Source organism: Trichosurus vulpecula, chromosome 3 (assembly GCF_011100635.1).
Source record: "Trichosurus vulpecula isolate mTriVul1 chromosome 3, mTriVul1.pri, whole genome shotgun sequence".
Taxonomy (NCBI): domain Eukaryota; kingdom Metazoa; phylum Chordata; class Mammalia; order Diprotodontia; family Phalangeridae; genus Trichosurus; species Trichosurus vulpecula.
Window position 1 is genome coordinate 420,731,453 of NC_050575.1, and position 22,423 is coordinate 420,753,875.

Genomic DNA, 22,423 nt, shown 5'->3' on the forward strand with positions numbered 1-22,423 from the left:
GAGACCAGCGCAAATCCTGACCTCATTATAAAAGCACTCACCTCCACCATCACACCTGCCCCTCACAACCACCCTGGGAGGGAGGGGCTATTATCGTACCCACTTTACAGATGAGATCGTAAAGGCAAAAAGCACATAAGTGATTTGCCCAGGGTCATACAGCTGGAAAGTGTCTGGGGTAGGATTTGAACTCAGGTCCTCCTGACTCCAAGTCAAGTGCTCTAGCTGATAGTTCAGGAATATATGATTTAATTTAATACATGATTTATACCAACAAAGACCAAAGTTTTCTACAATTTAGTCAACACCTATTCTGTACCAGGATATGTGTTAGGCACCGAGGAACATAGAACGAAACAATCCCAACTGCCAGGAAGCTTTCATTGCAGGGAACGTTAATTATGCCATGGTCAAAAACAAAATCTACAATGTTTTGGCCAATCTGGGGAAAAGTCCCTTCTAGGGAGCTTAGCTGGTCTGCTGACGGCAGACTCACCACCTGCCCTGAAGCCTTGACGCCAAGAGCTTCAGCCGCGTGGGACCTTCCAGGCACTGCCCGGTGGGAGCAGAACCTTCCTGAGCCGGGGGCACCTGGGGGCACTGGAGAAGGACATCAGCAGCTTCACGAATGAGGCGACACAGACCAAGTCTGTGGTTTGTTCGGCTTTCCCCTCTATGTGGAGATCCTTACCCCGACACCTCCCCCCACCCCATTGCTTGCCTCTGATAGCCTAGATCATTACAAACAGAAAGAGCGGACCCTAATCTGGCCTAGGGTCATCAGCAGTCGCACCCATACTAAGGATCACAGAGAGAACAAAAGTAACTCCAATGTTCTCGCCGGTACTTTGCAAAGGTCACTCAAGAAGCATTTATTAAGCACCTACAATAAAAAGTAACCAGGAAAAGCAAACAGCCCCTGCCCTTAGGAGCTTACACTCTACCTAATACAGACAAGTAAACATAAAGTAAATGGGGAGGGGAGGGGGGGAGAGAGAGACAGAGAAAGACAGACAGACAGGCAGACAGAGCACTCACAAAGCGCATGGACCTCCCTTAGCGGTGGGGGCCATAACCAAGGCCTGCAGAGAGCAGACCTCTGGAGCAAAGATCCTGCCCACGGTGTGATGCTGCTGGTTACTACTCTGACTTGGGGGAGAAGGAAAAGGGCTTCAGCAGCCATCACGGTCAATCCACTGACCCATTCAACAACCTTGTGAGGTAAGAACGATCATTATATCCATTCTACAGATAAGGAAACTGAGGCAGGCAGGGGTTAGGTGACTTGTCCAGGGTCATACAGCCAGTAATGGTCTGAGGAAGGATGACACCCCTTCCATTGTACTCTCTAGCTGTCTTGGGTTCAAATCCAGCCTCAGATACTTACTGTGTGACCCTAAGGGAACTGCTCCACCCCTCTGACTCAGTCTCCTCAGCTGTCAAGTGGGGAGAATATCAGAACCAATCACAGTGCCTGGTACGTAGTAGGCACTTTGTGCCCACTGATCAACCTAAAATACTACATGCAAAGCACCCAAAATGGGGTCACAAAGAGTCGCCAGGTTTGAAAGGACTCAACAATAAAAATGCCTACGTTGGCTGTTCAGATTGAAAGGCAGTCTGGCTTAGTCGGTAGCAAGTCCACCTCACAGTGAGCAAGGCCTGGGTTCAAATCCAGCTCTGGCACATAATGGCCCGGTGACCCTGGGGCAAATTGTGGCAACTCCCTAAAAGCCACAAGGGCTGCTGATCTGCACTGGCAGAGGGAGGCTTCTCACCCGGAGTTCCCAACAGCAACGAGACATAAAACCAAATGAATATTACGGCATCTCATTCAATTCTCCACATGCGCCAAGAGGCAGGACTTCTGCTGAGGACGGCAGGGAGGCTCCATAGGCCATGAGCCTTGGCCAATCTCGCACCTCTGGCAGGTGTCACTGCTGAGGAAAATGAGGGTGCTCAAACTTTGGTGATGGGACTTGCAGCCTCTGAAGGACCAGTGGTGATGGGGACACAGTGGAAAGCGGGCTGGATCTGGAATCCTAGGCCCCAGGTTTGAATCTAGACAGAATTGATAGCCTCTAAAAGCCTCCAGCTCTGCATCTGTGAGCCTGTCAGCCCACCATCCTTCCAGCCATGTGGCTCCAACCCCAGCTCTCTCCAGGCCAATCGTTCACTGCCCTTCCAGGTCCTCACCGGGCTAGTGCAGTCTGACAGCCGGGCAGCTCCCGGCTGTTGTCAGGAGCCCAAATGAAGAAGTCACAGGCGCCCCGGGCTAAGATCTGAAGCGCAAGATTGCATTCCAGTGTTCCCCCGTTAGGACAGAACTGTCAGGGATTAAATTGGGGCACTTGACCCTCTGAGGAAGGAGATGGGTGAGGAGGGAACCAGGTGGGAGGAAAGGGGTCTCTCATCGGGTAACATCTTCCTCTGAATCTGAGGTCAAGGCCCTTCCCCAGCCCCTCCTCCCCTGCCTTCCTCCTCCTCTCCCTCTCTGTGTCTCCGTCTCTGTCTCTCTCTCTCCCTGTCTCTGTCTCTCTTCGTCTGTCTCTTTTCTCTCTCAGTGTTGTTATACATACACACAGACACACATTTTGGGAGGCAGCGAGGAGGCTCAGCGCACAGAGCGCCAAGCCTGGAGTCAGGAAGACTCATCTTCCCCAGTTCCTATCTGGCCTCTGATACTCACCAGCTGTGTGATCCCGGTCCAGTCACTTCACCCTGTTTGCCTCAGTTTCCTCATCTGTAAAATGAGCTGGAGTAGGAAATGGTCAACCACTCCAGGATCTCTGCCAAGAAAACCCCGGGTGCAGTCACAGAGCGCCGGGCACAACCGAAATGACTGAACGACTAACATCTTCGGAGGTCCGTGATTCTCTGCACTCCACCTGCCCCGTTAGACGGTAAGCTCCTTGAGGGCAGAGACTGTTTTTTGCCTTTCCTTGTTCCTCCAGAGCTGATACAGCGTCCAACGTGTAGTAAAAACTGAATACGCACTTGTGGACTGACTGACTGACTCTCAGAAGATCCTGGGGCTGTCTAGGGCGGGTCTCCCAAGGAACCCTTCAAAAGCCACAGATTCCCAGGAGCTTCAGACAGTCTCCGGCGGCTCCTACACAAATAATCCAGCTCCAGGCCCAATGCCAGCAACTTCAGGCCCACCTCCCGGACCAACGTTATATGGGGCCCAAAGCTAGGCTACACTCCTGGGCCCCTGCGGACCAAGAACTGCGGGTGCTAATGCGGATGGGGGTCTAGAAGCCTGGCGGCCAGTCTTGACTCTGCCATCCACCGGCTTGGAGACCTTGGAACAGTTATTTCACTTGTCTGGGCATCTGTTTGTTTGGGAGTGTTGGGTTTGTTTGTTGGGTCCTTCCTGGAAGGTTCTGTTATCTTGCCAGACAATCCAGCTAAAAACCCTGAGCCTCTGAACGGCTTACACCTGAACCCATGCACTACCAATGCCCAGATAACACCCAATGCATCGCGGCTGGAATTGCTTGGTTCTTGTTAAGTCATGCCCAACTCTCCATGACCCCATCTGGGGTTTTCCTGGCAGAGATACTGGAGAGTTTGCTGTTTCCTTCTCCAGCTCGTTCTACAGATGAGGAAATTGAGGCATTTGCCCAGGGTCACCCATCTAGTAAGTGCCCAAGGTGGGATCTGAACTCAGGTCTTCCTGACTCCAGGCCTATCCACTGTGCCACCTAGGTGCCCTCAAAGTATGCCAATGGGTACCTTGTGGATAAATTGGACTTGGAATAACATATGGAAGTAAACCATGTAATGTCAAAGTTAGAAGAGACCGTGGAGCAAGGAAGTCAAGGCAATGAGCATTTACTAAATGCTAACTGTGTACCAGTCACTAATGTCTGTGCTAGGAGAGACATGAGAACATAGAACCCAGTGTGGCTCAGCTGGGAGGGCCCTTAGAACTTAGAACATGGAATGTGAAAGCAAGGGAGAACCTTGGAACATAGCACACAAAATGTCAAGAGTTGGGAAGGACCTTAGACTGTAGAATCCAGGAATGTCAGGACCACAGAACGCCAGATGGAGAATAGCAATTAGCCCTGTGCCTGCCATACAGCAGTAGCTTAATAAATGTCTACTGACTGACAGAAGAGACCCTAGACCTTGCAGAAATGGAAGGAGCTTGAGCACAGACATCAGATTTGAGAGTAATACCCTGACAGAATGTCAGAGCTGGGAAGGATCTTAGTACAGAGAATGTCAGAGTTTAGAAGAATCTTAGGATATAGGAAATAAAAGAGCTTAGAAAACAGAATTTTGAAGCTAAATGGAACTTAGAACAGAGAATCCCAGAACTGGGAGGGACCACTGAACACCACAGAGAGTGTTAGAGCCAGAAGGAGCCTTAGAACATGAAATGTCAGAGCCAAAGGGAATCTAGAAATCAGAACTGGGAGAGATTTGGGCAGAGGGGAACAATGTCAGACCTGGGAGGGTCCTCCAAACAGAGAACAGGGATGATGCGGGGCACAAAGAAACGGCCACCCAGCCAGTGGCGGCAAGAATCTAAAGCATAGATTTCCCCAGCGTCCTCACTCATGTCTCAAACCTCATCATTTCTGGATGGAACTTTTAGCAAGGTCAAACCTGAGATTTGGTGCACCCTTCTGCCATGGCCTGGCGCTCCTCTACTAAGATGACCAGCACTGACCAGGCGGGCAGTCACTGTGGCTCTTCTCCTTTGAACCTCACAACAACCCCCAGAGGTGAGCACTGAGATTGTCCCCATTCTGCAAGCATGGAAACCAAGACTTAGGTCACATGACTGAGTACCAGGTGATAGCAGAAGGGTGCCAGTCATCTGGCCCATGCTGTGGACAGACCTCAGCTGACCACAAGGTCACAGGGCCAAAGGCTCCTCACCTGGTAGGTTAGGGGCAACTCCTAACCGCTCACACATGTTCAGAGAGAAGGAACAACCACTCCTGAATTCCAGAAGCCAGGGCACTGACCACAAATAACATCTCCATGACCTCTCCTTGTCCACCTGGATTTCAAAGGGAGGGGGCATGGCATGGGCTAGACTGCCCAGGGGATGAGCAGTGCAAACACAGCACCTGATGGAGGATCCCATACCAGCTGACATGTCCTGACCATCTACAGAGCACGTAGCATCCATAACCCTCCTGAGAGGCAGGCAATGCCCAGCATAACGATCTCCACCTAACAGATGAGCAAACAGGCTTCTAAGGAGAGGCACTCCACACCAGTGGGATGACATAGTATATCCACGGTGGGCTGGACCAGCGTGTTCCACCACCTCCTGAGACTTGCTCCAATGCCCCAAAAGTCCTCTGAGGGCAAAGGCTGATCCTCTAGCTGAGAAGAGGAGGCCAATGTATGCTCCTGACCACCAAGGGACAGTACATGGGCTCTCTCTCTAGAGATGCTGCAGGCCAGGTCAGCCCCCTCTACCCAAGAAGCCAAGCTTCTGAGCAGTTATCCAAACAGGTACCACCCAAGAACTGTGCTGCCCAGCTGCCAAGTCCCATCTCACTTCTACCCCCTCCCCACCTCAGGAGGGGACCCCACAGGAACTCCTACAACCCAAAAAAGCCATCTGCTGGGAGGCAGCCCACGAGAGATGGCAAAGATGAAGCACAGCTTCTGCCAACGTCCAATGAGGGGACGGGATTCCAGCACAATTAAGATACAGTACTATATGACAAGCAGCTAAGAGAAATCCTGTAGCTTACATCTGCATAATGAAGGTTTGCAAAGCTCGACAGAGGGAGATATAGAGATAGATATGGAGATAGATGACAGAGAGACAGACAGACAGATAGATAATGATCTCATTTAATCCTTAAGCTACCCCCATTTTAGAGATGAAAAAACTGAGGCACAGTAAGAGAGGTTGAGTGACTTGCCCTGGGTCACACAGCTAGTAAGTGTCTAGGGCAGGACTGGAACTCAGGTCTTCCTGGCCCCAAGTCCAGATTCTTACCCACTGTGCCACCTAGCACACAAGAGATGTGCAAACAAAATCCTGTAGCCACCACCACCATAGCAGAAGTAGTCGTAGTAGCAGTAGTACTAGTAAGTAGTAGTGGTGGTGGTAGTAGTGATGGTAGAGACATTTGAAGCCCAGGTCTCTCCAGGCTCCAAGCCTAATCCACACAAAGTGTGAGATAAAATCCAAGGCAAAGACAGAAAGGACAAGAGAAGGCGGCGTCTGAGCAGCAGCAGGACATGTCACCAGGGAGGGTCTTCCAGGCTTTAGGGACCTCCCCAAGATCCCTCATGAAGTCCCCAGTTCTTCCACGCAGAGAGCAGAAGCCTTTCGGGGCTGATGTTCATTCTCACACCCCTGCTGTGATGGCAGAAGCTGAGGTCCAAACCACCTCCACCACAAGCCTGAGCTTCCTAAGAGAAAGCAGAACTGTCCCCGTCACCTCCAGTATCTGGGGCTCCCGGCAGGCTCCTGTGGGCACGTTGGCCTGGCTGGACACATCTGCTCAAGGGCAAGTCGAGGGTGAGGGCGGGCACCCTTGGGTGGGAGCCACGCATCGGCGAGAGGGACATTTTGTATTCTGGCAACTGGCCTGGCTCTTCTTCTTCTCCAGCAGCCTTTAAGGCCCCGAGTGGCTGGAGGGGCCTCCTGCCCTCTCCTCCCAGGCCTGCCCTTGAACTTCCCCACCTCCGAGCAGTGGCCTTGGCCCGGCCTCTGCAGCACCCACCCCAAGCAGATGGTGCCAGTCCGCCTGCCATCATCTCTTCCTGCCACGAGTCCCCTCACTTCTCAGTAACTCATCCTGTCCTCTCCTTCTCATGCACTTCTGAGGCTGGCTACTCCTCTGTGACCTACTAAAATAATCCTTAAAAGCATTCAGTCAATGCATTAGCTCGTTACCCTCACAACAACCTGATGGGACAGGTATCTAAGATGTGTTACCACAGTTTCACAGGCAAGGAAACTGAGGCTCTTTGCCCCTGCTCACATAGCTAGTAAGCCACAAGATTAGAACACAGATCTCTCCTAACACTAAGTCCCATGTTTAATCCACTGATGGTGGAACTTTGTCTCCAAGAGCTGCTGCAAACAAAAAAATTCTCCCAATTAGAGCAAAGAGGGGTGGGGACAAGAGGGGTGATTTCACTGGCACAGGGCCCTCCCAGGCAAGCAAACTCCCTCCACCAATGCAGGTCAGCACCTTCTCTGAAAACACAGAGTGCCAGGGAGTTCCCTGGGGTACGCAGAGGTTGTTTAGGGTCCTACAGTCAGTGTGTGTCCCAGAAGAGGCTCTCAGCTCTCAGACCATCCCTTTCTCCCTTATGTCTCACTGCCTCGGACGATCATATTTTCAATATTTAGAATATCCAGTGGGGTGGGTAGATAGGACACGAGATCTTTGCCCTCACGGGGCTTGTGGTCGAGGAAGGAGATGAAAAAGAATTTTATTACACAAAAGAATAGGCTACAAAAACAGGTACTTTGAATATTTCTGAATTTTTAACTAAAGTAGTAATAAGTATTTATGAGGATAGTGCCGTGTCCCAGCAGCATTTCTATCTGAATGCCACCAAGAGATGAGAACAAGAACAGTGAGAATGAGAGGCCTAGGTTCCAGTCTTTCCTCTGACACAGAACTAGCCCTGCAAGTTACCCCAGGCTGACTCCCTGAGCCCCAAGCACTTCTCCACAACAAAGAGTTACTGGACAGGTGGTGATCTGCATCTGTAAAAGAAGGTTCCATGCATGGGAGTTTCCCAGTCAGATAAAATCACACAAATAGTTATTTACAAAGCAACTACTATGTGCCAAGCACTATGCTAAGTGCTTTACAGATATCATCTCATTTGATCCAGACAACAACCCCCAGAGGTAGGTGGTATGGTTATCCCCACTGCACAGATATGGAAACTGAGGCACACAGTGGTTAAGTGATTTGCCTAAAGTCACATAACTGGTAAGTGTCTGAGGTAAGATTTTCACTCAGGCCCAGCACTCTATCCACTGTACCACCTAAAATAAAACTAAAAACAAAAATGAAAAGGTCCTGTGTATAAAGCAAGATGTAGGTTAGAGTCCTGCCTTCATATCAATGAAATCACAAGACCAATTTTTTTACATTTATTTTTATAATTTAAAATCAAGATAGAAACAGGAAAGACACTGTGCCCTACAATTATCTGTGCTTGCTAAGACTACCAGTGGTAGAGAAGGGGACTGTCTACATTGCTGGGGGAAAGAATAGGAGGGTGGCCTTCACTTGAAACCCCACTCCAGATTAAATGTACATTAAATTATACACACTCTCCCCCAAATGGCTCCCAAGCCTCAGCAAACCCGAACTCTCCTCTCCCTCCATGTGTGACCTTGGACAGATGGCTTCCCTTCTGTTTCCCCCTCTGGACACAGAGGGGATGGGGCAGACCGCCAAAGTCCAGTCCACCTCACCACCCCCCATCCCATGACTCTCCACTGAATTCTATCCCAGTACAGACTACACTACGGACCTACTTAAGGCCCCTTAAATCTGGAACACTCCTCTGATCTGATGGTATTTTCTGCCTCCTCTGGGAGAACTGCAATCCCGAAGAAAGATGGTCAGGGAGCTCAGCTAACTACCCAAGACAGGAGACAGGAGCCTTGGGCAGGCTCTCTCCTTTCCAAAGCATCGCTTTAGAAAACAGCCATCTCAAAAGACAACTCTCCAGCCAAGGAGAAAAACCCATCCAAATCCACCAAGCCAATTCAGGCTCCCATTAAAATCTCAAGTGAGGCTCCCAGCAGCTTCCCTTCCATAGGGAAAATACTTTCTAGGGAAGGAAAGAAGAAACACCCAAGAAGTACTAGTGAGAAGGCGGGGGCAGCCAAGTCCCCAGTCCCCGCCAGTAGGCTTCAAGGCAGCTGGGACACAACTCAGCCCATCCTGAGCAGCCTTCTTCCTAACCCAGACGGTGGGCAGAAAAGATGCTGGCTCCAAGGCGCTGCAGGGCAGTGAAACACCTTCTCTCTTCTCTCTCTATTCCTTCTCTCTTCCTTCTCTCTCTCTCTCTCTCTCTCTCTCTCTCTCTCTCTCTCTCTCTCTCTCTCTCTCTCTCTCTCTCTCTCCCCCTCTCCTCTCCTCTCCTCTCCTCTCCTCTTCCTTCCTCTCTCTTTCTCCACTCCCTTCCTTCTCTTCCATCTTTCTGACTCTGGCTCTCTTGTTTTCTCCTCTCACCTCTCATCTTTATTATCTTGTTTCTCTCTCCCATCTTCTCGTCCTCAATCTCTCCATTCCCTTTTCCCTCTTTTTTTTTTTCCTGCCTCTTCTTGGAGCCTTCTTTTCCTCTTCTTCCCCTCTTCCCTTCCCTCTCTCCCTCCTCTCATCCTTTTCCTTCCCCTTTCCCTCTCTCCTTCATCTCTTCCTTTTCCTTTCCTCCTTCCTTCTCTCCTTCCTCTCTTCCTTTTCCTTCCCCCTTCCCTCTCTCCTTCCTCTTCCTTTTCCTTCCCCCTTCCCTCTCTCCTTCCTTTCCTCCCTTTCTTTTCCCCCTTTTCCTCTCCTCCCTTTCCTTTTACCCTTCCCTCTCTCCTTCCTCTCCTTTCTTTCCTCTGTTCTCTCCTCTTCCCCTCTCTTCCTCTCCAGCTCACTCTCACCCTCCTCATCACGTCTCCCCCACCCCACACTGTCTCCCATCTCTTGCACACTCGGTTATATACACACACACACACACACACACACACACACGCATCCCGAGCCGGCGCATTCTCACCCCCTCCCCCGCTCACAGGCCGTACCCAGTCAAGGCCAAGGCCATGGCCATACCTGCGAATTGGGGCCAGGGCACCCCAAGGCTTTTCCGGAGAACAGTCTGGGGCAGCAGGAACCGTCCCCCCCAGGCCGCAGCCTGGGTCGGCGGTGTTCCTTTTGTATGCAAACAAAGTCTGAGCTAGCTTGTCAATTCCGCGGCTTAGGCCCGCCTGCCCAGAGGTGGAGCACAGATGTGCGTGGGGGGGCAGCAGGGGGGAGCGCGAGGGCGTGGCCACGGACGTGGACAGCGCTTCGTAGACAGCTGCGTGACCCAGGGCGTCTACGGGGCTTCAGAATGACCACGTTTAGCTTTAGAGCTGTGATTTGGGTCTTCGGGAATAGATAATATATGTGTGTATATGTATGTGTGCATATACATACATACATACACACATATATACATACACATATATACATATACATACATACGTGGGGGGGCGCGAGCGCGTGCGTACACAAGTATATCATATGCATGTATACACACACACACACACAGACCTATACATACATAATGGGTATATATTTTATAGGGATATATAAAGTGTGCTTTACATTTGTCTTATACATTTTAGCTTTGTGTTCATAACTGATACGATCAGACAGGTATGCATCTTTTAAACTTTAAAGGCTTAAAACTTCCCCAAGGCATCCTGTATACACACATTTATAAATGAGTGTTTCCAATGCACACCCGTGTATACATGTAACTACTACACGTGCATGTATCTGTGCACACATATGTACGTGCACATAGATGTGAGTGGGTCCTGCCTGTCCGGTGGGGTCGTGCGTGGCCTCTCAGGTCTGAGCCAGGCCGGAAGAGGGAGGCCAGTATAATGAAGGTGCTCCCATCCAAGGGCCTGTGCTCCAAGTTTCCGACCGACACTCGCAGGTTGTGAGACCTCAGGCGCGCTGGAACGTGGCTGGGGAGGCACAGATGCAGGGGGAAGCCATCCCGGCTCTCGAAAACCAACTACATTGGCAAAAGTGAGACGACCAGGCCCTCAGTAGGCTTAGGGGAGCCTGGTAAAGGGAAAGAACCCAGCGCTGGCGGTCGGGGGAAGCGGGGGGGGGGGGGGGGGGTCCTGGGTTCCAGTTCTGACTCTGCCCTTCCCACGTCCCCTCCCCCACCTGTCTTTCCTCCCCCGTAAAACGAGGAAATTGGGCTGGCGATGCTGACGGGGTTCCCCCCTCCCCAGCTCTGGCTTGGCCATCCTATGGTCCGACTCCAGAAAAGCTTTTTTTCTGGGCTCTCACGGCTCACTGTTGCCGGCCTGAGTAAGAAACCTTGCGCAGCGATTGCATTAGGAGACATGTCCCTGGATGCCCCGGAACACGAGGCTGCGTGTGTCTGAATCCCCCCTCCGAGGGCCCCACAGTCAGGTCTGGGCTCGTGCCTGGTGACTACTGATGACTCAGCCCCTGGAGGAGGAGAGCTGAGGTGATCCGTTCAGCCAATCAGAAGGCGGCTCTCGGAGCAGCCCAGCTCCCGGAGCTGCTGCAGGAGAGACTAAGCTCTCCTGGGCGGGGCGGGGCAAGGCAGGGGCGGGGGAGGGAAGGAGAAAGGATGAAGGGAAAGGGAGAATAAGGGATGGGGTAGGGAAGGGGATGTGAGGAGGGAGGCATAGAGAGAGAAAGGGATGGATGGAAGTGGGAGAGAGGGGGATAGGAATAGAGGAGGGGAAGGGGATATGGAGAGGGGAGGAAATATAGAGGGGGAGGGATGGAAGTGGGAGGAGAAGACAGGGAAGGGGACTGGAAAGGCTAGAGAGGTGAGAGGGAGAGCGGAGAGGCTCGGAGGATCAGCTTAGCTCTCGGGGCTGCTGAGGGAGAGGAGGGGGCTCTCCAGGGCAGGGTGGGGGAGGAGTGGGGGCTAGAGACAGAGGGGATGGGGAAGCGGCACCCACACTGCAGCCAGGGCAGGCAGATCTGCTAGGAGCCGGGAAGGCTCCAAGGAGGCTTCGGATGCCTCCTTGGAAAGTTCGTGGAACTCCTGGTCTGGCACCCGAGCCGCTATGTGGTCTTCCACAAGTCCGGTCCTCTCCCTGGGTCTGTTTCCCTGTCTGCTCTAAGATCCCTCTCAGTGCTGATACTCCGCGGTCCCTCCCAGCGCTGACATTCTGTTTTATGTTCTAAGGCTGGTTCTAGCCAGACCTGGACTCTAACCCTAACCACTAAGGCACCTTCCCTTTTCTGATGCGGTATGTATGGTTCTATTAGAGTGCCCAGCATCAAATACCTACCTCCCAGAGAGCTGAGAATTTAAGGACAAAGAGAGTTTACACTGGGATCTAGGACCTGAGGTGTTTCAATAAGACCGAGGGAAGTAACCCAAGCATTACTATGCCCATCTTGTAGGTGGGAAACTGAGGTAAGCAGTAATTGATGGAGCTGGGATTGTAACACGGTTCCTGATTCCCACTGCAGAGTTCACTCTTTCTCCTTCAGTTCAAAGTGTGTTGTGAGTGGATAGAAAGCAGAGTGCTTGCTGAGGTCCCAAAGACCTTGATTCAAAGGTTCAAATCCCAGCTGTGACACTTGCTCACTATGTGCAACCAACCTCCCTCAGTCTCAGCTTCCCTATCTGTAAAATGAGCACAGGCTGAGATCATGTGTATAAAGTCCGTTGCACACTTCAACCCTCTAAACCAGTATTATCTCTAAAATCTCTTATGTGAATATTATCTGTACCCCTCTTATCTAAATGGAGGCAGGCAGCATCAGCCCAATCCCTGACTCACCCAGTCACGCAGGGTCACTGGTTCTAGGGGAGGCTCCTCTGAGATCAGCCAGACCAAGCCCTGCCTCCCCACCCCCACTTTACAAATGCCCAGGCAGATTCAGCTGGGGAAAGAGGAAGTGAGCTCCCCAAAGCCCCCAGCAGAAGAAGCTCCATCTCCTGGTTCCCAAACGGGGATGTTTGCCTCTACACCAGGGGCTCCCTCCAAGTCAGGAGAGAAGGGACACCCAACAAGGTCACTCAGACAGTGAACTGAGACCCAGACAGGGCACGTGACCTGGCCCAGGTCCTATTATGAGTAAGCAGAGGAATCAGGCGAGGAACTAAGGTCTTCAGCTGCCTCCTCCCCATTACAGACTCGACAGGTGCTGAATAACTGGGCTCCTCCCCCAAGGACAGGTGGCTCCCAATCCAGATCCTTGGTGACTGAGGGACACTAGAAGGACCTTGGGATTGTGGCTGGAAGAGCCCGTGGAGGACACTGCTAGCCCCTCCTTTTACAAAGAAGGAAAACAGACCCAAGGAGGAGAAGGGGCTGTCCAAGGTCACACGGGCAGCTAAATATCAGAACCAGGAAGGGAGTGGAAGCTCTTTTCTCTGTTTGGACCTAAAAGTGCCAAAGTTAAGTTACTAAGGGTGTTTAGCTTAAAGGCAAGACAATTTGGAGAGTGAATACATTGTCTTCTAATAAGGTTGACTTGTTACTAGAGTAGGGGGGGGGGCGTGGCTGAGACTTGTGATTTCATTGGTGTGTGGTACTCCTAGTGTGGGTACTAGTCCCTTTCCCCATGCAGATCTTACATCCTTGTGAAAATGATAGGTCAGAGCATAGAGCACTCTATGGTTTTCATTTTAGTTTGATTAAATAAGTATGTATTAAGCACCTGCTGGGTACCAGGCTGTGTGCCGGGCACTGGGGACTGTCCCTGCACCTGTGGGGCTGTCATCCTCCTGGGGTGGTTGGGTGGGGCAGCGGGGAGGGAAAGAGATTGAGACACGAGCATAATTAGGAACTAGGACAATCCTGGAAGGCTTCCTGTGGGAGGTGCTTTGAAGAAAACCAGTATTATCAAGAGGAAGTCGATCGTTCCAAGCCGGGAAGACTATCTGAAGAAGTGTTCTGCATCCATCAAGTGATGAAGAAAAGGGATTTCCCCTTGTTTGGCTTGCCCTTAGGGAGCCAAGGGATGGCCAAAGTCGGAGAGGGGCCAATTGTGGCTCATTGTAAGGCTCTCCTGACGATCATAAAATGGGCTTCTTCAACAGGTAGTGAGCGTCCCGCCACTGGAGGGGTTCAAGCAGAAACTAGATATTGTAACAGTAGAACTCTTCTCAAGGAGGGTTGGACTAAAAAGTCCCCAAGGTCGCTTCTGGGGAAGAGCCTCATTCAGGAGAATCCAGCAAAAGGATGGAGGTCCTGGTGTAATGGGGACGGTGGGTGAGCCCATGATGTCGTCTAGCAGCTGGTTTCTACGTTTCCACTGGGCATCAGGGATCAAAGAAAATATCCAGAAAACGAATCGTCTCAACCCGACTCGGCATGTTCCCCGCTGCTGCTTCAGCGGAGCCTGGGGTCGGACCCAGGAACACGGAGGGGAAGCCGCCAACAGGCAGGTTTATCCAGAACAGCTTCCCGAGAAGGAGAGCTCAACCTGGGTGAATGGACTGCACCAGGAGGAAGGAGGTCCCCACTCCCAGCGAAGGCTGGACGCCTAATTCCCTAGAACGTCGGAGTGGGGATCCTTGGGGGGCGCAGGATAGGCGCAGTAGCCGAAGAGGTCCCTTCAGCCCTAACCCAACGAGATACCCACAGCGAGATGGACAGTTAAGTTCAGTGTTGGCTACGCTCGTTACTAGGCAACCTTGGGCTAATCGCCTCGTTTCTGTAAAATGGGTACAAAGCATCTCCCAGGGATGCCACCAGGAAAGCTCATGGTGAACTTTAAAATGAGAGAAATGGGACAGTAAAAGTAATTCCTCCGCCCGACACCCCCGACACAAAGGTCCGGCCCAATCCACACGCCGTCCTTCCTTCGGGTGCCACGGTGGTTTCTTAAATCGCAGGGCTGAGCGTTCAAGCTCTCGGGGGCTCCCTTTGCATCCTTTGCTTGGTATTTAAGCCCTTTACAATCTGGCTCAAACTTCCTTCCCAGCCTCACAACCACCTTCACACGCTCAGATATCCAGCCAATTAGCCTTCTCCTGTTACTCACAGAGGACAGTGTCCCCTGCCACAAGCCAAGTGGCCCGGAAAGGAAGACCTGAGTTCAAATCCATCCTCAGACCCTGACCAGCTGTGTAACCTTAAGCAAGTCATTAGCCTCAGTTTGCCTCAGTTTCTTCATCTGCAAAATGGGGGTTATAAAGGCACCTATCTCCCAGGGTGGTTGTGAAGATGAAATGAGATCGTGTTTGTAAAGTGCTTAGCACAATGGCTGGCATACAGCAGGTGCTTAATGTACATTTATTCCTTCCCCTCCTCCATGCTTTTGCAATGGCTGTACCCTATGCATGCCATCCTTTCTATCCTCACTCATCACTCTTAGAATCTCTTGCTTCCTTCAAGGCTCAGTCCAATGGAACCTATGTGGCTCCTTTCCTGATTCTACCAGCTGTTCATGCCCTCCCTGCCAAACTTACCTTGTCTTAATTTTATTGGCCCTTATGCAACATTTATGCATATATTTAGCATGTTTATGCAAAATCAATTACATGCTATACCTGTTGTCTGTCCTGAAAAGATTCTAAGCTCCTTGATAGCAAGGCCTAACAGTGCCCGGCACACAGTAGGTACCTAATCAGTGCTTCTTTGATGGGTGATTGGTTCATTTGTACCCAGAGGCAGCTGGCTGGCACCGTGAATAGAGTGCAGGGCTTGAAGTCAGGAAGCCTGACTTCCAAGCCTGCTCAGACACTTAGGTACGTAATCCCAGGGAGGTCACTGTGTGCCTCAGTTTTCTTACCTGCAAACTGGGGATAATAACATTTATATCACAGGGTTGTTACAAGGATCAGATGCATTAACATATACAAAGTGCCAGATAGAGGCTAGATATTTTTAGTATTGTTTTTCAGATGAAATTGGGGCCCAGAGAGGGCAAGAAGCTAGCCCGAGGGTACTCAGCAAGTTACCTTCAAGGGCAAAATTGGACACCTGGCTGCAAATCCTGTGCTCTCACTACAACACCCTTCCAAGCTCAGAAAACCAATCATCTGGCCCACTTAGCTGGCATCAAAATGGATGAAAAGACTCAGAGTGAGTTCAAAGCCCCCATGAGGAAGGCACTGATCAGTCAGGTGTGAACTCAGGAAGCCAGACCCACTCTGGGGAGCCTGCCATGGACCAGACATGTCTCATCAGGCAGGCACACACAGGCCCCGCAAGCACTCAGATGGGGCCTGGAGCAATGTTTCAAAGACCTGCCAAAGCGTGAGAACAGTTTCATTCCATTTTCTCCTGAGCCTTCATCAGTTACCTGCAATTGAGCCAAACTGGTCCTTACTGAGGGCCCCAACCCAGCTAATTCTGCATCTGGAGAGGCCTTGGGGCATGTAGGGCCCCCACCATCACTTACTCCCAGGCAGTAAAGTAAATGGAAATTTGGGGCTGTCAAGCAACATATCCTGAAAGGCCCAGATCCAGAGCTGCTCAGGGAATATCGGAGCTTAAAAGAACCTGAGAACAGAGAATGTTGGAATTGGGAAGGACCTTGGAACAAACGGAGACTATCCGAGTTGGGGAGAGCCTTAGAACTGAGAATGTCAGAGTTGGGAAAGGTCTTAGAACATAGAATAGAGAATGTCAGAATCAGAAAGAGGCTTGGAACACAACAGAGAATGTCAGAGTTGGGAATGGCCTTAGAATGTAGAACAGAGAATGTCAGAGTTGGGAAAGGTCTTAGAACACAGAATAGAGAATGTCAGAATCAGGAAGGGTCTAAGAACAGAGAACAGAAAATGTCAGTGTTGGGAAAGGGGCTTGGAACAGGAACAGAGAATGTCAGAGTTGGGGAAAGGTCTTAGAACATAGAACAAAGAATATCAGAGGTGGGAAGAGCTTTAGAACAGAGAAGGAAGGGAGCAGGGGGGGAACAAGCACTTATTAAGTGCCTACTGTGTACACTGGTGCTGGAGTTTGAATTGTGTATTATTGCTCTGAGTACATAGGGCATTGAGGTGGTGCCACAATGCACAAAGCACTGGACCTGGAGTCAGAAAGATCTAGGTTCAAATTCCACCTCAGGTACTGCCTAGCTGTGGGACCCTGGGCAAGTCAATCTGCCTTAGTTTCCTCATCTGTAAGACAAGGATGACATGGGCCTCATGAGGATGTGAGGACCCCCTGAGAGATCTGTAATGCTCTCTGCTCCCCTCAGAGCGCTCTGTAAATGTTAGCTACAGACACTGTTAGAACTTGGAAGCGGCCCTGGAGATCACAGTTCAGCCCTCCTCGTTTGACAGAGAGGGGCCCTGCTAACGCCCAGGTGGGCAGTGTCCCTACTGGAGTTGGAGGCCAGGGCCTCTCGCCCAAACCCAGGGCTCTCTCCCCTACACCCTGATGCCTCCTTTAGAGAATTCATGTGTAGAGAAGCAGGGAGAGAATCAGCCTGTGACCTGGCCACACCCCTCTTCACTGGATGCCACAGTGGCCTTGGGAGACTGTCCTGGGAGGTTGCCTCAGCCTGGCAGCTCACACGTGGCCCATCGGGAGGGCTGGAGGCAGCAGCCAGGAGCTCCTCCCCAAGGCCGGCACCTCTGCATACCTTGGCACCCATAACATCCTCACACTGGGTACCTCCCCCTCCCCCTCGGGCTGTTGTCTTCCCTCATTAGAGTGTAAGCTCCATGAGGGCAAGGGCTCTGCTCTGCTGCCTTTTAGAGTGCCTGGCACACAGCAGGTGCTTAATAAATGTTTACTGACTATTGATCTAGATTCACATCCTACCTCAGATACACACTAGCCCTGTGAACCTATAAAAGTCACTTGCCATCTCAGGGCCCCAGGCAACTCTCCAAGACAATAAAGTTGCAATTATTGACAGAGGAAGTTCCCTTGGAAGTTCCCAGAAGAGCTCCCACATCCAGTCCAAAAATAAACTTTAAAAATCACATTTAGAAGCCCTGTAAGTACATGTGAACTGAGGTCATGTAGTGTATATAAAGTGAGAGCAACACCCCTGGGCTCCCTCCATGTCCTTCCCCTTCTCAATAAACTCCAGTGGTTCCTTATTCTCGATCATAGTGCTAAGGAGGACATGGACGCCTTGTCGGGAAGGAGGAGCCTCAGGCCCCAGGATCACCTGTCACCAGGGGACCTTGTTCTTGTCCTGAGGAGATAACGATGCCCTCAAAGAATCAAAGCAAGAGGAGGGCCTGCTGAGAAGGGGGCGGTCAGTCAAGTGTAAGTTATGGGAAGTCTGAGGGACCATCCTCTATCAGCCCCTAGAGGCAGACCTTTCAAGGATGGGCCAGATCCACCTCCGACCCTAACGGCGGCTAGCCCCTCTCAGCCTCAGTTCTTCCATCTGTAAGAGGACGAGGTTGGACCTGAAGACCTCCACTGTCTGTCTCCTTCCGGTGCTCATTCTCTGATCTTTGATCACACAGCTATTAAGCGCCTCACCCCAGGGCCTAGGCGCTCTTATTTTCCCCATCTCTACAGATGAGGCAGGCAGGGTAAGTGGTCACACAGGTAGTCACAGCTGTAAAATGGGCATGACGCTAGGCCTGCGATGTCAGGGGGCTCCCAGGAGCTGTTATCAAGAGTAAGACTGATCACCGTGGGCATCGGAGGGTACACACTGTGCTGGGCTCCTCTAGGCTTTGCCTCTGTTTCAGAGACTTTTTATTTTTCTTTTGCAATAACACAATATTTTATCTAGAAAAGCCTAGGACCTTAACTAAAAATCGAAACATTGTCTTCAGTCAGGTAGCAAGATATAAGATAAGCTCATATAAATCATCCTATTTTCTGTCAATTACCCACAAAACTAAGCAAGAAGCGACAGGGAAATTCCATTTCAAATAACAGGATCAGCCCTGCACTGTATGATTATCACCGTGGCGGCTGACATGACCCACTCCATTGGCAGTGAGGGAGTCCTGGGTTCAAATCCTGCTTTAGACACTTAACCCCAAGCAAACCATTTAACCCATCTCAGCTTCAGTTTCTTCCTCCAGAAGATTAAAAGGCTAGATTTAATGGTCTCTAGAGACCCTTCCAGCTCTATGGCCCTCTAAGAGGACAGCGGCTAAGAGTCCTGAGGTCAACAAATGTCCAGGTAAGAGGTGAGGAGGGATTGCATGAAGGAGGTAATAGTGGGAGGGAAAGAGAGACAAAGAAAGCTCCAGGCCTGGGTTACTGGAGGAAAGGTTGGTGTCCTCAACAGACTTGGGGCACGGAAGTAAAGGTCAGCCTCAGACCAGGGAAGAAGACCTGCCTCTTCCTCTGAGACAAGATGGCAAGAGAAGGGGGCTGAAGATGCAGGAAAAGGGAGCAGAAGATACTCATTTGGAAGGCTTCAGTCTTTGCTGGATGAGGCCTTGGGGTGCCATGCTTTGGTATAAGAAGCTTTGGGTCAGTGGGCAAAGCCTGGCACAGCCAAGCACAGCTCATACTCGCCCACGGTGATGATAGTCTCTTTCTCGAAACCAGCTCCTCAGAGCCCCCTAACATCCCCAGGAGGGAGGCAGGCCTATGGCCATGCCCATTTTATACCTGTGACTGCACCAATTCCTCTCATCCCGTTTCTGACCTTCTCCTGCATTGAAAATGCCTCGGTTTTGTTGTAGTTGTTTTGAAATTGCTAATAAATTAGCTGGCTCTTCCATGCTCCCATGAGGACTGTTCCTATGCCCGGCCTTGGACATGCAAAGACAAAACAAGCCCTCAAGGAGATTACGGTCTATTTGTATTTTCTGATGAATGAATTCAAGACAATTTGAGGAAGGATAGAGCTTTAACAACCCAGGGGTAATCAGAGAAGGTCTGCTATAGAAACCATCACTTCAGTTGAGACTTGAAGACAGCTAAGGATTTCTAGAGGCAGAGGCAAAGAGGGAGGGCATTCTAGGCATGGGGTACAGCCTGGCAAAGACATGGAGGTGGGAGATGAAGAAACTTTAGTGAAAAGCAAATAGGTTAAGTAGCCTGCAATACAGAGTGAAGGGGAGTAAGTGAAGTAAGTCTGGAAAGAGAAGTCACAATCAGGCTGTGAGGGCAGGACCCAGACAAAACAGTTTGCATTTTGTCTTTGTGACAATAGGGGACGTCATTAAAGCTTCTTGATCAGGTGAGGGGTAGGCTCTCACTTTAGAAAAAGTCCAAAGATAAAGCAAAGTGAATAACTTCCCCTTTAATTCACCTCATTCCCCATATACAGCACCCCCCACCCCTGCCGCCACACAACCACACAGTTTATCCCTACTGTAAACCTCTCCTGAGAACTATAGCGGACACAGGTGGCACCGCAGTGGATAAAGCGTGGGGCCTGGAGTCAGAAAGACCTGAGTTCAAATATGACCTCATACACTTACTAGCTGTATGACCCTGGGCAAGTCACTTCACCCTGTTTGCCTCAGTTTCCTCAAGTGTAAAATGAGAGTAATAGAGATAATCACTGTAAAGCCCTTAGCACAGTGCCTGGTACATAGTAGGCACTTTATAAATGTTAGCTGTATATTCTCATTACTATTGGTGAAGAGGAATGGACTTGGAGTCCAATTTGGTCCTGGGTTGAAAGCCAGCCCTGATCCCTCTGGGGAGCGGGGAAAACTTGAGACAGGGAGAACAGGCAGAAACCTCTTGAAATAGCCCAAGGATGAGGGGATGAGGACTTGCGGCAGGGTCGGGTCGGGGCAGTGGCGGGGGACAGAAGGGGACATAAGGCAGGTAGAATCCACAGGCTTCCAGCAAGAAATCAGATCTAGGAGGGGAGAGTGAGAAGTGGCCCGAGGCTGCAAGCCTGGAGGCTGGGAGGAGGGGGCGGCTCTCCACAATAATCCAGAAGAGAGGAAGAAGAGCGAAGTCTTTGTTGGGAAAAACAGTTGAGTTAAGTTGTCTTCAAACCATGCAGTCTGAGATGTCCCCAGGCAGCTGCAGTCGCAAGGCTGTAGGTAGCAAGAGAGGTTAGAGCTGGAGAGACAGAATGAAGTCTGTAGCATAGGCATTAGAATTAAATATAGGAGAGATGAGAAGGTCAACTAGTGAAGTAGAGAGGGAGAAAAGAGGCCAGGACGAAGCCTTTGGAGGGTATTTCCAAAGTAAGCCATTGTGACCTAAATGCAGATTCAGCAAAGGAGACTGAAAAGGAGCAGGAAGAGATGTAGGAGAAGAACCAGAAGAAGCAACGCCCCGAAACCTAGAGAAAATCCAGGAAGAGACCAAGGTCCGAGGCTGCAGAGAGGTCAAGAAGAACGAGGGTCGAGAAAAGACTGTTGGATTTGGCAAATGAGAGACCACTGGTGCCTTTGGAGGGAACAGGTGAATGATGAGGTCAGAAGCCGGATTTAAGAGCATTAAAAAGAAAGTGAGAGGAGAGGAAGAGAAAAGCATCAATGACAGACGCTCTTCCCAAGGAGCCTGGCCCAAAAGGGCAAAGGGATCTGGGACAGCAGTGAGCCGGGGATGGGCCGTGGGCGTCTTTGTGGGCTGTAAGATGAGAGTTTGGAATAGAATTAGGAAAATATTTTCAGAAATAGGGACGTGTTGATTTGATTTGTTTGATTCTATTTATTTGTCAAAGGATGGTTCTCTGTGGGTCCATTCTGGGTCCCAGTTTCCATATTCTATGTTCTATATTTTAGCGTTCCTTTCAGCTGACATTTCATGCCTTTCCCAACTCTAACATTCTATGTTCTAGGCTCTTAACTTGTTTTTAAAATTCTCTTCCAGTTCCAACACACTGTGTTCTAAGGTCCCTCCAAGCTTTGACATTCTGTGAGTCTCATAACCCGAGAGATTTTCATCATATCCAGGAAAGTTTAGGCAAAAGCTCTGGAGGAAGGATTTGTCAATGATTTCACATGCTTCAGACAGTCCCAGAAGGATGAGGGCTAAACTCAGGCTTCTGGATCTGGCAATTAGCAAAGTACTTTGACCTCTAGACTGGTCAAATCCTCAGCTCTCAGATATAAGACCAAGAAAGGACCGCAGAGGTCAGCCCACCCAAACCCTACCCTGAGTTCACACTGTGAACCGTTTAGCCTGGGAAAGAGGAGTCTCAGGAGGGAAAAGGTGCTGTCTCCAGTCTTTATTACAGTAAAGAGCATGTTCCAATGCACTGAGCTGTCTTCTTCCAGGTTTAACTCAAGCCCATCCTTTGCCACATCCTGGAACAAGTGAATGGGGGGAAGGTACATCTGATACAGCCAACCCCAGCCCAATCCAGCAGCCCCAGCCCTAAAATCTAGCGGTCAGGGTATCCTAGGCCTGGAGATGTCTGCTTCAGCTTGTAGCACACGGATGTTATCTTTATTATTCATTGGTCATATAAAGGGCTCAGCCCCAACTGCCAGTGGGGACGGTTTTTAAATAGAGATTTTAAATCGACCCATCTCACTTTGTAAAAAGGACAAAAAGGAGGAAAGGCCCGACTCCAGAAATAGCCCACTGAGGAAGCCCAAGAGGATCAAGACCCTCCCTCCATGAACAGAACAGACCTTCTAGCTCAGGTCTACCAGGGGCCACCCACAGGACTACTGGCATGAATTACCATGCTGCAGCTCTGCATTCATTCCTCTGAGAAATTCTTAAGAACCAATTACTGAAGATACAAATCCAAATATAGGCCTCACTTTTTTCTGGCTTATATAAAAATAAAGCTGGGAACAAACATTCACTATTGCATTTCAGCATGTAACTGTATATTTTTTTTTCCCTCTCAGAGACAACTTAACTATCAGTCCCTAGATG

At 50.4% G+C, this 22,423-nt stretch overlaps 1 protein-coding gene across 2 annotated transcripts in view; it reads right to left on the reverse strand.

The window, feature by feature from the left end:
• Positions 1-22,423, reverse strand: part of LPIN1 (lipin 1) — a 157,852-nt gene that overhangs the window by 58,228 nt on the left and 77,201 nt on the right. The window contains exon 1 of one of the 2 annotated variants that reach the window (XM_036748763.1): positions 9,786-9,969. The exons of the other annotated variant lie outside the window; for it this stretch is intronic. The gene's annotated coding sequence lies outside the window, so the exon portion shown is untranslated. Of the gene's footprint in view, positions 1-9,785; positions 9,970-22,423 lie in introns of those variants that run through there. 2 annotated transcript variants of the gene reach the window in all.